At 40.8% G+C, this 17,788-nt stretch overlaps 1 protein-coding gene across 5 annotated transcripts in view; it reads left to right on the top strand.

The window, feature by feature from the left end:
• Positions 1–17,788, top strand: part of LOC148849243 (uncharacterized) — an 86,000-nt gene that overhangs the window by 26,749 nt on the left and 41,463 nt on the right. The window lies entirely within an intron of this gene.

Raw genomic sequence — 17,788 nt, 5'->3', positions numbered from 1 at the left:
AAATACTAATGGCTTTTAGTTATGGAGCCATAAGTATGTTTGAATAGAAACTTTATTTTGCCTCTTTTATTTATTCTGTGTTAATTTACCACTAAAAAGTTTATTCTGTATTACAATTTTTTAGACTTGATAACTATTCATTAAGGCAAAAGAATGGGAGTAACATGAAAGGATGTAGGTTTAGGTTTACAAAAAGAGGATCACTACAGAGCTCCACTCCACTCCGAAAAAAAAATCATCAACTCATAGTAATGCAGGACTTGCATGATCCTAGGCTGAGGAATAACTGTTTCTTTCACAGGTATAGGGATGTGCCATTTGGTTATGGAGAGTTTCTTAACAAATTTTTACATAAAGATGAAAGATTTCTAAAGCTACAAAGTAGGGAAATTCTAGAAACAAGGGATTTAAATGGAATTTTTAGAATTTGTTTTTAGATGAACGTTTGGGGCTAAACTATGGTGGGCATCCAGATTAGATTGGTTTTCATCGGTTTTAGGGGAGGGTCAATTTTCAGAGAGAAGATTCTCACCTGAGAGAGTGTGAGAATGGTTAGGTTTGATGGAACTGACTAAGAAACTTACCTGGGATGGATATTAGTCATCTAGTGGTGCCATTTAATGACGCTTCCCAAGTTTTATGATGTCTGAGTACTAGCTGTTGCGGAGATCTTGAAATCAAGAATGTGGAGAAGAATGGGAGAGAGAGAGAGAGAGAGAGGGAATACCTATCTCCTCTCTATCTCTTCTTACCAAGCAAAACCTATCTTCCTTGTCAAACACTGGGTTATATTAGTATGCTTGATTTAGGAGAGGTCGGGGGACTTTGAAACTCCTTTGGTTGTCACTTTGTTGAACTCCTTAGATAGTGTTTTGGACTCGTCCAAGCCCAATGGCAGGATTTGTACTGCTTGTGCCTCAGGTTTGTTCTTTTTGTCTCCTTTTCAGGTCCCTGTCTATTGGCCCTTGTGTTCCACAAAACTTTCCTTGTGGAAGACATTTGGAGTGGACTTGTGCCACCAAGAAATTTGGGTTCCTCCATTGCGACCTGGATGACCAGGGTTCAAATCTTGGAAATAGCCTCTCTGTATGTGCAGGCGTGAGGCTGCGTACATCTGTCCCTCCCCAGACCCTGCATTGGTGGGAGCCTCATACACCGGGTTGCCCTTTTTACCTGTGCCACCAAGAGTGAACATTCTATTGGAAAGTTTTTCGCCTCAAAATTAGAACCTTTGAAGCTCTTCAAAAGAGGAAACCCTATTGGTGCTTATCGCCTCACATCTGTTTTCTATGTTATGCAAGTAGAGAGAATCAACTCATCACCTACTAATCTCTTGTTCATTTGTTGCTAGTGTTTGGACTTAGTTCTTTGCTGTTTTTGTGTGTTAGGTGGATTCCTCCTACTGATGTGGAAAGCCTCTTTAAGATCACTTTTTTCTCACAGCCATATAGAAGGGGAAAAGTGCTATTTGAGATGTATGAGGGAACCGGTCATTTGAACTGTATGGGAAGAAGTAATAGAATTTTCAATGGGAAGGAAAGAACTGAGGAGGGCTTGATTGAAAATATTTAAGTGAAAATAGTGCAATTGGGCCAAGACAATGGATTTATTGACCAGTTTACCTTAGATGACATGCTGAAAGGTTTGTAATGGGAAGCAAACTTATCATCATACAGATCTAAACCTTAATGGCAATGGATCCCACCTAGGTGTGGAGTAGTGAAGTTTAATTTTGATGGTTGCAGCCTAGGAAACCCTGGGAGAACAGGTGTAGGAGAATACAGAAATAATCCTTGTTCAATTATGGCAATCTTATTAGGTCCAGTAGGAGAAGAAAATTCGACAAGGACTGGGCTTAAGGTGGTGTAGAAAGGTTCATAAATAGGGAAAACACTGAACTTGAAACATATTGTGGTGGAAAGCGACTCAAAAAATGGTAGTAGATTGATTAAAAAAGAACAAATAGGGCACAGGGCTCTACAACCAAAAGTGGTATTTGGAACTCTAGCATGGATTTGTTTGGCCTTGCCTCAAGGGGCTTGGTATAAAGCATCTCATAGAATTAGAGTATGTGATTAGGAAAGAAATAAAGAGATTAAAAGTTACATGTGCTTGAATTGTTGAGTGCATGAATATGTTTATATGTTATATTTAATATTATTTATACATTTTCACTCTGAATATGCATTATATGTTACATTTGTATATTTAAATTTGAGCTAATAAGCTTTTTAAAACATTTAGTTTAAATATATATTTTAAATAATACTATTTTAATAGTTTTTTTTTTATATTTTTGCATCTTTTTTGTTTTTTTTTTTTTTAATTTGCACCTTGCTTCAAAAAGGTGCATGCCTCGCCTTGTGCCTTGCACCTTGGGCGCAAAAAGCTCCTTGTACTTTTAAAACACTGTTCTGTCCTCTCAACTTATTCTTCTGTTTTAAATACAAGTGGTGACCCATGCAATGCACGGGCTGCTGTTTAAAAATGTATTTTTAAGAAAAAAATGAAGTAACAATTATTCATCAAAGTTTTTTATATATTTCTAGTTCTTTACATATACAATAATAAAAAATAATTTTATTTTTTTAGTTATTGATATTGAGATTCAAACTTATTCCTTTTTACATAACTTATATATTATAACTGCTTAGCGTGAAAAACCAACTGATGGTGACTTGGTAGGTTCTCTGGTTAGTTGTAACGAGACCTAGGATCAAATCCCACTACCACTGGGGTTGGGGTTAAGGGTTCAGGGGATAGGCTACTCCATTGTGTAGCCCTATAAAGCCAAAAAATATGCTTAGAATATGATAAATAACCAAGTTAAAAACAAATTCAAAATTGAATTGACAAAGATAACTAAAGGCTCCCCTTAAGTGCTTTCTTATTGCATTTTATTATTGAACCAAAACAGTCTATGAAACAAAACTACATTAAATTAAGACATAAAAAGAGAAAAACCTAATAACCAATGGAAAGAAGAAATGGTTTCTTTAGGCTTTTATAGAAGAAGAAGATTGGTTCACCCCATGTACTCAGTGGGCAAATTTAGGTTTTGTCCAAGCTAGGGTTCATATTTAGAGTTGGCCCTTAACCTAACCCAATCCATCTAATTTATAACTCTACTTTATTAGAAAGAGCCAAAAGGGATTAATAGATATTTAAGAGGACAAGAGGGATTTAATGGGGAGGGGAGATGTTACAAACTTTGACTATTAAAGTGGTTGGGGTGAGTGGGAGAGAGAGAGATATTAGATTTAAGAATGATCTTCTTAATTAGAGATAAATATGCATTTTATAAGAGAAATGAAGAATGAGGGTTTTAATTTTGACTTGTTATATTTTTAATGATTTAATTTAAAAGTAAATATGCACATGTGTGACAAAGTAGAGGAGGAGGAGATATGTGTGAACTCTATGGTGAGAGGACCCCTCCCCCGCCCTCTTTCCTATTTCTATTATATATATATATAGTAGAAGTTCAGGACTGTTATCAGTCTTGAACCCTAATGGATTTCAGGATCGAAGATAAGAAGAAAGGTAAGAGGAAAGAAGAGGAAGAGAGAGGAGAAGCAGTAGAACACAAGGGTTGAAAGGAGGAGCAGAAGCTTAATGTTCTGCCGCCGCCACTTTAGTTAATATTTATAGGTTATGCTCATTACATGGAAAGGACAGATCTGCCCTTAGTCTTTACATAACAAATAGAGCAAAAAATAAGACTGAAAAAAATAACAACTGAAACAACTAAATGACCAATAGCTAACCCTAGGCAAACTAGAACATCTTCTACCCTACGAACACAGTGGGACCGTAGCTGTGGGGCCCACATAAGTGTTCTCTACACTCCCCCTCAAGTTGGGAATAAATGTTTATCATTCCCAACTTGGATAGATCTGCCTCTAGCTTCTTCCTGGTACAACTTTGGTGAGGATATCTTCCAGCTGCATATTGGAGGTGATGTATGGGAGACACACTTCTTGTGATGAGACCCTCTCTCGTACAAAGTGTCGATCAACTTCAATATGTTTAGTCCTGTCATGTTGCACTGGGTTGTGTGCTATATTAATAACCGCTTGATTATCATAATACAACATCAGGGGCTTCTCATACTCAATACCCAACTCCTCAAGTAGTGATCTCAGCCAAAGAATTTCAGCCACTCCATTAGCCATTGACCTGTACTCAGCTTCAACACTGGATCGGGAGACAACACTCTGTTTCTTACTCCTCCAAGAAACCAGGTTACCTCCCACAAGAGCACAATATCCAGAGGTAGACCTTCTGTCATCAACACTCCCAGCCCAATCGGCATCCGTAGACTTCTACCTTCATGTGGTCATTGTTCTTGAACAGTATACCTCTACCCGGGCATCTCTTTAAGTATGCTAGTATTCTTTCTGCTGCTAGAAGGTGCGTGGTTCTAGGAGAATGCATGTACTGACTGACAACACTAACGGCATAACTGATATCTGGCTGGGTGAGGCATAGATATAGGAGCTTTCCCACTAACCACTGGAACATAACTTTGTCTTCAAGCAGCTTCCCACTCTCTGCACTAATCCTGTGGTTTTGTTCAATGGGTGTATCTGCAGGTTTGACACCCAACTTTCCAGTTTCAGCTAAGAGATCTAAAACATATTTTCTCTGAGAGACAAAGATCCCCTGTTTAGTTCTAGCAACCTCAATACCCAAAAAATACCGTAGCGTACCCAGATCTTTCACCTCAAACTCTTGATGAAGGAGATGTTTGAGGTACTCAATCTCATCATTGTCATTTCCTGTCACCACAATATCATCAACATATACTGCAAGTAGTGTCAGTGATGACTCCACCCTCTTGATGAATAGTGTATGATCTGACTGGGCCTGTACATAATCGAACTTCCCAAGGGCTAGTCTGAATCTGTCGAACCAAGCTCTAGGTGACTGCTTCAAACCATACAATGCCTTATTGAGCCGGCAGACCTTCTTACCTGCCTTTGTATCATAGAATCCAGGAGGCAACTGCATGTAAACCTCTTCCTGCAAGTCCCCATTCAGGAAGGCATTCTTAACATCCATTTGGTACAAAGGCCAAGTGTAGCTTGCTGCAAGAGACAATAGAACCCGAATGGTGGTCATCTTGGCTACCGGGGCAAGTGTCTCCAAGTAATCTATACCATAAGTCTGAGTGAACCCTTTTGCAACTAGTCGAGCCTTGTACCTCTCAATGGAACCATCCGCATTGTGCTTCACAGTAAATACCCACCTGCATCCAACTGGTTTCTTTCCTTTGGGCAAGTCAACTAGCTCCCAGGTATTATTTTTCAACAGGGCATCTATTTCAACTTGCATTGTACCTCTCCACTCCGGGACTGATAGGGCTTCTTGCACTGTTCTCGGAATAGGGACATCAGCAACGAAGGTGAGATAGGACCTATAGGAGGGAGATAGGCGATCATAGGACATAAACTGGGAGATGCAGTGGGCCATAGATGTGGTGCAATGCCGTTTTCCTTTACGGAGGGCAATGGGAAGGTCAAGGTCATCTGTAGAGGGTGAGGTAGCAACAATGGAAGGAGTCTCTGTGGGCCCTGGGGCTGTAATATCTGGACTTGGAGCCGCAGAAGAGGTTGGAGCTGGCCGGGACTGCTGATGACCAAGATCAATCTGCTTGCATCGCCTGTGATAGACTCTCAACTTCTGATCCCTCTGACCACCCTCGCTACTGCAGCCCTCATCACCAACTGGAATAGGTAGGGGAACAACCCCAAAAGTATTAACCCTGTCCTCACTGCACTCCCCCTGAAGAAAAGGACCCAAATCTCCACGCTCACTACTCTCCCCCTGAGGAGAGACCCGAGAATAGTAGGGTGTCTCCTCAAAGAAAGTGACATCCATGGATATAAACTTCTTCCCTGAGACAGGATCATAACAACAATAACCCTTTTGAGTTTGTGCATAACCAAGAAAGATGCATTTGGAGGCCTTGGGTTCAAACTTGGAGTGATGGGGACCGGGAAATTGAACAAAACAGGTACAACCAAATGTCTTGAGGGGAATAGTGAACAACTCCTCATTGGGGTATAGAAGGGAAAAAGGAGGTTTCATATCAAGAACCCGGGAAGGAATCCGATTAATAAGATATACCGCCATAAGGATAGCATCATCCCAAAAGCGAATAGGGACATTGGAGGTAAACATGATACTTCTAGCCACTTCTAAGATGTGCCTATTCTTCCTCTCTGCAATCCCATTCTGCTGAGGTGTATGAGGGCAAGTGCTTTGGTGGATAACCCCATGATTAAGGAGGTACGATGCCAATGGCTTAGCAAAGTATTCCTTTGCATTATCAGATCTAAGCACTTTGATCCTGGTATCAAACTGGGTTAGGATCATTTGGTGGAAGTTTTGGGTCAGGGCAGGCACCTCATCTCGTGATCGCATAAGATAAACCCAAGAAAAACGGGTGTGGTCATCAACAAATAACAAAAAATACCTGTACCCACCCATTGAAGGAATGTGATATGGCCCCCAAACATCAGTATGCACAATATCAAAAGAACTATTACTCCTTTTATTACTCAATGAATAAGAGTTTCTACAATATTTACCCAACTCACAACTTTCACACTTCAACTGAGATGACTCAATAGACTCAAACAAAGTAGGAAACAGGCTCTTCAAGGACCGAAAAGATAAATGACCCAATCGGTTATGCCAAAGCATAACCGGACTCACAACCTGAGAAACAAGTAACTTCTTATCCACTGACTCTTCCCGACGAGAACTCTCCCCGAGCAGATAGATCCCATTCGTCTCACGGCCAGTCCCAGTCACCTTCTTCGTCTCCAGGTCCTGAAAAACACATCGGTCAGGGAAGAAAGTTACTGAGCAGTTCAAATGTTTGGTAATACTACTAACGGAAAGGAGGTTAGTATCCAGTTTAGGAACATGCAAGACAGAGGACAGGATATAGTATCCGACAGTTTGATGTCACCCTTGCTAGAAATAGGGACAAGAGAGCCATCAGCTATAGATACTTTATCCCTACCAGAAGATAAGTAATAAGTAGTAAACAAAGAGGGCAAGTTAGTCATATGGTCGGATGCACCTGAATCTATTATCCAACAAGGTTCAGTAGTACCTGGAGCGGAGGCAATGGTAGGCTGGGGCTCGAGTACTTGAGTGTGCAAAGACCGATGTGGCCGGGGCTGACGATGACTGTGGTAACTGAGCTGAACTGCCAACTTCCTTCTCCAATTGTATTAGAGCAGCCCGAACTGCAGCTAAGGTCTCTAATGGTGTGCCTCTTGTGCCAGATGAGGATGCTGAATCAGTAGTCATAGCCACATGAGCATTACCCTTTTTATTTCTCAACTTTGCCGGGACCAAATGTGGATGCAACTTCCAGCATGTTTCTTTTGTGTGTTTAGGTTTCTTGCAATGATCACACACCACATCCCTTTTATCTTCCTTCTTTCTGTCCCTCTCTGAATCACCCTCTGTTTTGGGTTTGACAGCTACCAAGGCAGGTGTAAGCGGCTGAGGTTGCATATTGATTTTCCTCCTAGTCTCTTCACTGTGCACTAAGGAGTATGCCTGAGAGAGGGTCACACTATCTCTGGTCAAAATCTGCTGCTCACAATATCATATTCTCTCCTTGTTTAAGGGAATTCACCTCACATTTCAACTCATATGCTCTGGCAACATTAAGGGGTTGGGAGTAAGTCTTTTTCATCACATTCCATATCTCCTTGGCTGTCTTTGCCCACAAGTAATTTCGGCTATATGGGGCTGCATAGAATTACAGAGCCATGTCATAACCAAGTAGTTTTCTTGGACCCACTTGGTATACATAGGGTCTCCCTTGGAAGGTTCTGCCACATCTCCCAAGAGATACCCTACTTTGCCCCTTCCCCCAATAGCCATCATGGCTGATTGGGCCCATTCCAAATAGTTTGATCCATCAAACTTTACGGTTGTAATCTGAAAACCTGTCTCAGAACCACCACCATAACTGCTGTTCCCAAAACTGCCTTCTGCCTGATTCTTAAACTCCATTTTGGTCAAGAACCAGAAGTCTCAAAATTAGGGTTACTACAATCAAAACCAGCACTAGGACTACCAACCACAATCACAAAATCAGTATAGAACCAATCTGTACTCATAGTAGATGTGCATGAAACATGTATAAAACTGATCTGAAATCAACAACCACACACAACAGCAACAGTCCGAACTGTTTTCACCCCTTTAGAAGTGTTCGAAACCCCAAAAGAAAACTGAAAAACAGTTTGAAGAACAATCTGATATGCTGAAGCCAATTTGAGGTTTTAATCAGTCCTAAAAGCCGTACACTCCAGACAGTACCGTACGGATAAGGTTTGTATTAGGGTTAATATGAAACCCTAAAACTGATCAATCTGATATGCTGGAACCCTAAAACTGAACTATTAGGATTTGCCGCAGGGATAAGATCACAAGGTTCAGTCCAATACTAGGGTTTGCCGCAGGGATAAGACAAAACCCTAGAGAATAGAGAGATAAAACCGTAGAGTGGTTCGGCCACCCTTGCTGGATAGGTCCAACCTATCTTCTCTGATGTTACTTCTCTTAGAAAATAAAAGACTTACAATAGGATGCAGTTCGCTGCCTACCAAGGTTACCCTAACCCTAGCCTTCTCTGATTCTTCCTGATCACCAACTCGCTGCAACTGTGGCTATTCTTCAAACAGCTGCTAACCCTCTGGAGATCTCCAAGAACCAGTCAACGAACTCTGCTTTCTCAGCTTCCAGCCTTAGATGGTTCTCATGTGGTCGGCTGGACTAGACTCACATGAGAAACCCTAGCTCTAATACCAAGTAGAAGTTCAGGACTGTTATCAGTCTTGAACCCTAATGGATTTCAGGATCGAAGATAAGAAGAAAGGTAAGAGGAAAGAAGAGGAAGAGGGAGGAGAAGCAGTAGAACACAAGGGTTGAAAGGAGGAGCAGAAGCTTAATGTTCTGCCGCCGCCACTTTAATTAATATTTATAGGTTATGCTCATTACATGGAAAGGACAGATCTGCCCTTAGTCTTTACATAACAAATAGAGCAAAAAATAAGACTGGAAAAAATAACAACTGAAACAACTAAATGACCAATAGCTAACCCTAGGCAGACTAGAACATCTTCTACCCTACGAACACAGTGGGACCGTAGCTGTGGGGCCCACATCAGTGTTCTCTACATATATATTTAAATAATACTATTTTAATATATATGTTTTTGATTTTTTTTTTGCAGTTTCTGATATTTTTTGCATCTTTTTGATTTTTTAATTTGCACCTTGCTTTAAAAAAGGTGCATGTCTTGCCTTGCGCCTTGCACCTTGGGTGCAGAAAGCCTCTTGCACTTTTTTTGTGCCTTGTGCTATAAAACACTGTTCTGTCCTCAACTTATTCTTTTGTTTTATCTTCTATGATCCTTGTTTAGGGAAAAATCAGATTTTGGGATGATTTGTAGTGGGCAGACATTTCATCAAGCTAGAAGTTCGTAGACTTTTCTTGATACCCAACTTTAAAAACTGTCTATTACCTCTCTAAATCTAAAGATAGGCTCTATTCGATTATGTATATGTCCATTGACAAATATATCATCTCATGTTAACAAAATGTAAAATATTGAAATAAGCAACATTTATGTGATTACATGATGACTTAAGTGACATGAAACCTATAATTTCTGATTAAGATGTTCTGGACAGAAATGGTCACTGGTGTGGACCCCAATTTGAACTTTCAACTCAAACCTTGTTGCTCAACTTAAAATTCATGCTTTAAAATAACACATTTGCAAGGTATTACACGGGAATTAAACACTAATGGTTCTTTACTTTGAAGTCAGCTTTGGACAAGATAAGACTAAGGGTCACAAAAATTAATTGGTTGAGATTGGTATGGCATGGAAAAGTTCCCAAAAGAAAAAACTATTTATTATGTATAGTCAGCAATAAATGCAGATTGCCAACTAACGAAAATAAGAGATGCTGCAAAATAGGACTAGTTTCAAAATGCATTTGTTGCATGGAGGTAATCAGAATGGAAGTTTAGAAAATAAAGTGGGGTGGATAATAGGGTGTGGACCCCTAATCATGCTAGGTTGTTCTCATGCAATTCCTTTTTTAACTCCCTTGTAGCCACTTCCCCTTCTTTCCCTGTTAAAGAAATATGGTGTTATCCCATTCCTCCAAAGATCAGTGCTTTCTTCTGGAAAATGTCATGGTTGCATTGATTCTTGTCCTCCAATTGGTGCTCCTTATGTAAGTTAAATGGTGAGACTGCTATTCATCTTTTAATCTTCTGTCCCTTTGCTGGTTTTATTTGAGATTGGTTTCTTTTTCTTTTCGGTTGCAGGTGGAACCTTTCTAATAGCTTGGCAAGGTTGTTTGACCCTTCTGTTTTTAGTTGCACTAAAAGAAGGGGCAGGATCTTGTGGAGATGTACTCGGGCAGCAGTGGTTTGGACAATGTGGGAAGAAAGAAACTCAAGAATTTTTGGGGACAATGAAAGGAGCAAGGAGACTTTGCTAGAAATGATAACCATAAGAGTGGCACATTGGGTCAAGACCTTGAAACTTTTCTCAGGCTTCAAGGTAGAAAACTTCTTCAGATCTTGGGAAGCAATAATAGCTGGTTCATCCTCTGGAAGACAGAATTTGTGGTCTGGTCATCCCCAATTAGTGGCTGGATGAAGTTGAATTTTGATGGTAGTAGTGTGGGCAATTCGGGGTCCTAAGGAATTGGAGGGATCATTAGGGATAAGGTAATATACATGCAATGCTTTCAGGTCCAATTGAGCAAGGAGATGCGGTTAGAGCTGAGTTCTTAGCTGCAGTTTTTGGGGTTGAAAAAGCCAAAGAATTGGACATTAGAAGTTTGACCATTGAAGGGGACTTGAAAGTTGTTGTGTGATGGCTGAGAAAGGGGGAAGGGGTGATTTGGAACCTAAGGAATTATTTCAGACGCTTCCAATGGCTCTCAGAAAAAAAAAAGGTACAACATTGAACAAGTAGAATTGGTTGACAGCTTGCTAGGCTGTTTTAACAAAGCATCAACATGCACTTCTGTGTCTCAATTGTTCAATCCCATTGCTCTCTTGGTCATGTGGAAGATTTGGCTAGATAGAAATTATCTTCAAAGAAGCATGGCACTCCCCTTCTTTTGTAACTAAAAAGATTATTAATTAGGTGGTGGAAATTGGATTTTTGCTGACAACAGAACAGGACTGCAACCAGTGGAAATTGAAATGTTACAATAACTTGGCATACATATTTAGAATCCCTTGTCAAGGTGACCCATCATTGTTGTTGTGTATTTATCACTATATGTGCCACAGGGGCACTATTGTCTTTTTACCCTTTTAGTTTTTATTGTACTGCACAATTCACCCTACTATATATACCAATAAAGGAGCTGTCAGCCTATGCTTTCGGCTCTCAATCTTTCTTCTTCCTCTTCTCTCTCTCTCTCTCTCTCTCTCCCCTCTCTCCTCTTTATTCTTCCTTTTATTGCTGCTAATATGGTATCTGAGCGGTTTTGAAGACCTGAGAACAGATCAAGTGCTCCATTCTTTTTTTTTTTCTTTTTAGGGAAGTCTTGGGTTTTGAAGACTTGTGGCATTCTTAGGGAAGTCTTGGATTTGTTTCCTTTTTCTTTTCTCTTAGCCGTGTGCCAAGAAAACTCAGAAAGCTTGTGATTGAATATTGTGAAGAAGGAAAGAAACCCTCCTGTGGATCATATGATCCTGCTGTAATGAGGAAGGTGTTCTCTTTGGGTGTAGTATGACCTGTTGGTGTAGCGACAGTGGTGGACTGGTGTAGTGATGCAATCATGGGGTCTGAATTGGTGCTGTGTTGTGATTGTTCGGACTTGGAAGTGGCAAGACCAGCTATTGGAAGGTGTGTGATTATAGGTGACCTCATAGAAATTTTTGCTTCTTGTGGCTCCCTTCACCAAAGTTCATGTGCGAAAACACTCCTGCAAAATGGTGTTGCTGAAAGAAAAAAATCATCATCTCCTTGAAGTTGCTTGGGGCATGTTACTGCACATGCATGTTCCCAAGTGGTTTTGGATGGATGCTTTTTTATCTGCCACATATGTTATCAGCTTAATGCCTTCTTGGTTTTTAAAGTATAGGACCCCACACGAACTCCTGTTTCCTAAGGCTCCGTTCTCCATTCCTATGCATGTCTTTGGATGTTAATGTTTTGTCCTCCACTTGTGGGAATTGGTGAATCTTCCAGAAGGAAAAGAACTAGTTGGATGGCTATTCAATTTGCTATTCAGTTAGGTGTGGTACAACTGTTAATTGAAGGAGATTCCAAGGTGGTAATAGGCTGGCTACAAATTCTTGAGTATGCAGTGTGGTGTTATAAGAATGAAGCCAGGAGGTTCAAGTGGTTAACAAGGGGTCTGATTGTAAGAGTACAATGGGATGGGAGACAATGCTATGGCTGACTGTCTAGCCAAGCAAAGGGGTAGCCAGGGACCAGTTGTATTGGGCACAATTGTAGCTTGATTTTTTCCTTGGAGAGTATGCAGTTTGCGCCTATCCTAGTCTGCTTGTATCAGCTTTCACTTATTAAATTAATATAATATAATGATTTACTTTATTTATCAAAAAAAGAAAAGAACCAATAGGATGGAAATGGGTGTTCACAGTGAAACACAAGGTGGATGGTACAATAGAGAGATATAAGGCTTGGTTAATGGCAAAAGGGTTCATGCAGGTATGTGGAGTATACTATGTAAAGACTTTTTTCTTGTAGCCAAAATGAATTCCATCAAAATCCCACTTTGGCATTTAACTTGGACTCAAAGCTACATTAACTGGATATTAAGAATGCCTTCTTGAATGGTGGTTTAGAAGAGGAGGTATATATGGTTCAACTTCCTAGCTTTTGTGTTCAAGGTAGTGAAGGGAAGGTATGTAAGTTAAAGAAGTCTCTATACGGTTTAAAATAGTCACCAAGGACTTGGTTTAGTAAGTTCCATTTGGTTTTACAACAAATAGGGTTTAAGTAGTCTGGTTAAATCACACACTTTTTGTAAAGAGAGGGAAGGGAATGATTGTCATGTTGATAGTGTATGTCGATGACATAGTGATTATAGGTGATTCGATTTCAAAAATTAAAAAACTGAAGTTCTTAGCTACTCTGTTTGAAGTGAAAGATCCGGGGCCCTTATGCTATTTCCTTGGAATTGAAGTTGCCCACTCTCAAGAAGGGATCCTCATTTCATAGAGAAAATACATCCTGGATCTATTGGAAGACACAACTAACCTGGGGTCAAAGCTTGTAGATACTCCCATTGATCCAAGTCACAAGCTAAGTGAGTGTAGCGGTGACCCTATAAAGGATGTTGCCTATGTTGGGCTTGATATTGCCTATGTTGTAGGTGTACTTAGCCAGTTTATGCATGACCCTGAGGCTACCCACTTAGAACCCGCAAAGAGAGTCCTCATATATCTCAAGAAGTTCCTTGGGACTGACTTGTTATTCAAGAAGAATGGCCACTTATGGGTTGAAGTATACACTTGTGAGCTTAGGAGCTGTATTCGAAGTAGTAGAGAAAAGAAGAAGACCTTTGAAATACTGTGAATGCCGAACTAAATAGCTCAGTCGACAATACTGTTATTTATATTAGAATGTAGTACAATGATACAAGGAATTACTGGAATGCCCCTGATTAGTGATGGGAGACCCAGACAACTTAAAACATTAAACAGGCTTAGGCCCATTAACACAGGCCCAATACAGGATAACTTAAACTTAAGTATAGGCTAATAAGAACTCTTATTAGCCGAACACTCATACATAAAGAGACTTCAATCCAACACTCCCCCTCAAGCTAAGCATGGATATCAATCATGTTTAGCTTGCCAAGTATGTCCTTGAACTTTGCTGCTGCCAGCCCTTTAGTCAATACATCTGCAATTTGCATCTCAGATGGAGTATAAGGCACACAGAGTTCTCCCGAGACAATTCTCTCTCTAACAAAGTGTCAATCAATCTCAATATGTTTTGTCCTGTCATGCTGCACGGGATTGTTGGCAATGTTGATGGCAGCTTTATTGTCACAATATAGCCTGAGAGGACCTTCAGCCTTAATGCCAAGCTCATTAAGAAGAGTTCTGAGCCATAAGAGTTCAGCAACCCTGTGGGCCATAGCTCGATATTCTGCTTCTGCACTTGATCTAGCCACTACATTCTGCTTCTTACTACGCCATGTGACCAGGTTTCCTCCCACAAATGTACAGTAACCTGAGGTTGATTTTTTGTCTCCAACAGACCCAACCAAGTCTGCATCAGTGTAGGCTTCAATTTCAAGTTTACTGTTTTTTCTGAATAGAATTCCCTTCCCTGGGCAAGTTTTCAAGTACCTGAGAATTCTTTCAACTGCTCTCATGTGAGGGATCTTTGGTGAGTGCATGAATTGACTGACAACATGCACTGCATAGGCAATATCTGGCCGAGTAAGGGATAGGTATATCAACTTTCCTACCAATTTTTGGTATCTCTCTCTATCACAGTAGTCCTCACCCATTGATTCTTGTAGGCCATGGTTCTGTTCTATTGGAGTGTCTGCTGGCCTACATCCCATCATGCCTGTTTCCTCTAGGAGATCTAGCACATATTTCCGCTGACATATGTAGATTCCTTCTCTTTTAGCAACTTGAATCCCAAGAAAATATCTCAGATCTCCTAAGTCTTTGATCTCAAATTCTGAAGCTAGGAACTCCTTTAGTCTCTTTATCTCTTCCAAGTCATTCCTGGCAATCACCATATCATCCACATAGACAATGAGTGCCATAAGCTTGCTATCCTGTCTCCTTGTAAACAAGGTATGATCTGCACCACTCCGAGTGTACCCCACTTTCTTCATGGCCATACAAAGTCTCTCGAACCATGCCCAGGAAGACTGTTTCAAACCATATAATGCTTTCCTTAGTTTACACACCTTCTTGCCAACATCAGAGCCTAGTGGAGGTTCCATGAATACCTCTTCATGAAGATCACCATTTAGGAAGGCATTCTTCACATCCAGCTGATGAAGTTCCCATGAGAAATTTGCTGCTAGTGACAAAAGAACCCGGATTGTGTTGAGCTTTGCTACCGGGGCAAAGGTTTCTTTGTAGTCAATTCCTTCCTTTTGAGTAAATCCCTTTGCCACAAGTCTGGCCTTGTACCTCTCGATTGACCTATCCTCCTTGTGCTTTACTGTAAATACCCACTTGCACCCAACAATGCCCTTCCCCTCTGGCAGGTCCACTAATTCCCAAGTTCTTGCTTTCATTAGGGCTTTCATCTCTTCATTCATAGCTTCTTTCCACCTTGGATCAGATGTTGCCTCTAAGTACCTAGAAGGAACATGTATAGAGGAAAGAGCAGACACAAAGGAGTGATAGGCAGGAGATAATTGTGAGTAAGAAACCAAATCAGCTATGGGATGCCGGGTGGTACAAGAACGTACAGGCTTACGAAGAGCAATAGGAAGATCCAAATCCGAAGTATGTGAGTTAGAATTACCTTGAATTGTAGAGATAGATTGATCTGAGTCCAACTGGTTGCAGTCATGAGGTTGAGAGCCCTTTTTCCTTCTGTTGTAGGTAAGTATCTCCTTTTGTTGCCTACTAGATTCTTCAGGAGCAGCTGTTGCATCAGGAGGAGTAACTGGCACATTTGGAGCCTTACTAGGTTGACCCGGAATGTCATAGCTAGGAGTAGTGGAAGATGATGGAAGACCTGAGTCAGATAGGGGAACAAAAAAGGAGGGAGAATGAGATTCCTCTTCCAATCCACTAGTCTCCCCCTGAAGAGGATTCTGAGAAGACTGGAAATAGGGTTGAGACTCAAAAAAGACTACATCTCTGGTGATATACTTTTTCTTGGAGACATGATCATAACACTTGTACCCCTTTTGTGTAGGAGAGTACCCCAAAAATATTCCCTTTGTAGCCTTGGGATCCAACTTGGTTTTCTTTGGATCCTTCACATGTATGAAACATATACAGCCAAAAACTCGTGGGGGAAGAGGAAATTCTGGAAGAGTGGGACACAAAATAGAGAAAGGGGTCTTCATACCCAATACCTTAGATGGCATCCGATTTATCAGGTATGATGCAGTTAGTACAGCTTGAGACCAGTATTGCTTGGGCACTTTGTGTTGGAATAGTAGGGCTCGAGCTATCTCCAATAGATGTCTGTTCTTGTGCTCAGCAACTCCATTTTACTGAGGGGTATTAGCACAAGATGATTGGTGTAACATGCCAGCATCTTCCGTGAATGAGTTCAGGGATTTTTCAAAGTATTCAGCAGCATTGTCTGACCGAAATTGCTTAATCTTCTCATCAAATTGTGTTTCAATCATTTTGCAGAAAGCCATGGTTATCCGTGGTACTTCATCTCGTTCTTTTAACAGATGAATCCATGTGCACTGAGAATAATGGTCAATAAAACTGATAAAGTAACGGAAGCCATCAATGGAAACAATGGGTGAAGGTCCCCAAACATCAAAATGAACCAAATGAAAAGGAGCTCGAATTTTATTACTGGAAGTTGGATACACTGTTCTGCATTGTTTTGACATTTGAGACACATCACAAATTAAACTCTGACTTGGAATGCCCTTAAACAATTCGGGAAACAACGTTGCTAATGAAGAGAAAGACACATGACCTAGCCTAGCATGCCATAGGTGCAACCTAGCTATTGACTCCACACTTTCCGGACTAGTAGCAGCAGAAGCTTGTAGGGCTGAGCCGATGTCTGCATCAAAATAGTAGAGGCCTCCATACTCATGACCACTCCCATTTGTTCTCCTCGTCAATCTGTCCTGGATGACACAATGAGTAGGGAAAAAAGTTATACTGCAGTTTAATTTTTTTGTAAGCTTTGAAACAGACAAAAGATTAGAGGTAAGACTAGGAACATGTAGGACTGATTTAAGAGAGGTCCTTGTTTAGGTCAACCACCCCCTTTCCAGAGATGGTGGAGAAAAACCCATCAGCCACTCTCATCTTATCTTGGCCAGACAACAAATGATATGAAGAGAATAAGGAGGACATATGTGTCATATGGTCAGTTGCTCCAGAATCAATCACCCAAGAAGTGGAATCAATGGAGCTAGTTGCAATAAAGGCAGAGACTGTGCCTGATCTGACAAGAGAGGTGGAAGCAAAAGAATTGTTTTTTAGACGGGCTAATGCCCGACTGAGAACCTCTACCTCACTAGCCGTGAAGCCCAAAGTACCTGCTCCAGAGGAGTCAACAACCTGCCCTATGGAGGAAGACACTGTTGGAGTACTTTGTGAGTTGTCACCACTGTTATTGTTGGTGGCAAGATTTCCATTTGCCATATGACCCTTATGTTATCTCTTGTCCTTTCTCAATGCAGCTGGCTTGAAATGAGGATACAGGACCCAACATTATTCTTTTGTATGTTTCTCACCACCACAGTGGGTGCAATTGAGGGATTTCTTGTCTGAATATCTGTTTCCCTTAGTGGAGACTAGGGCTGAATGTTCTCCAGATAGTTCAGTTGACTATGTCTGAGAATCAAATTGCACCTCCTTTCTTTTGACTTCTTCATTTCTCACTAGGTAATAGACATGGTGTGGCTCCGGTAATTCATCTCTCCCTAGAATTTGTGACCTTATACCCTCATACACTGGGTCTAGGCCAGCTAGAAACTTGAAGGCTCTGCTCTCTTCAATTTGCTTATCATGTCTCTCCTTGTCCCTGGCATTTTCCCAATCCAATAT

The sequence above is a fragment of the Nelumbo lutea genome, chromosome 6 (genome assembly GCF_056320005.1).
Source record: "Nelumbo lutea isolate HS-2025 chromosome 6, American lotus-T2T, whole genome shotgun sequence".
In the NCBI taxonomy this organism is placed as follows: domain Eukaryota; kingdom Viridiplantae; phylum Streptophyta; class Magnoliopsida; order Proteales; family Nelumbonaceae; genus Nelumbo; species Nelumbo lutea.
The sequence above is the reverse complement of the archived record's forward strand: the minus strand, read 5'-3'. Positions and strand labels throughout refer to the sequence as shown.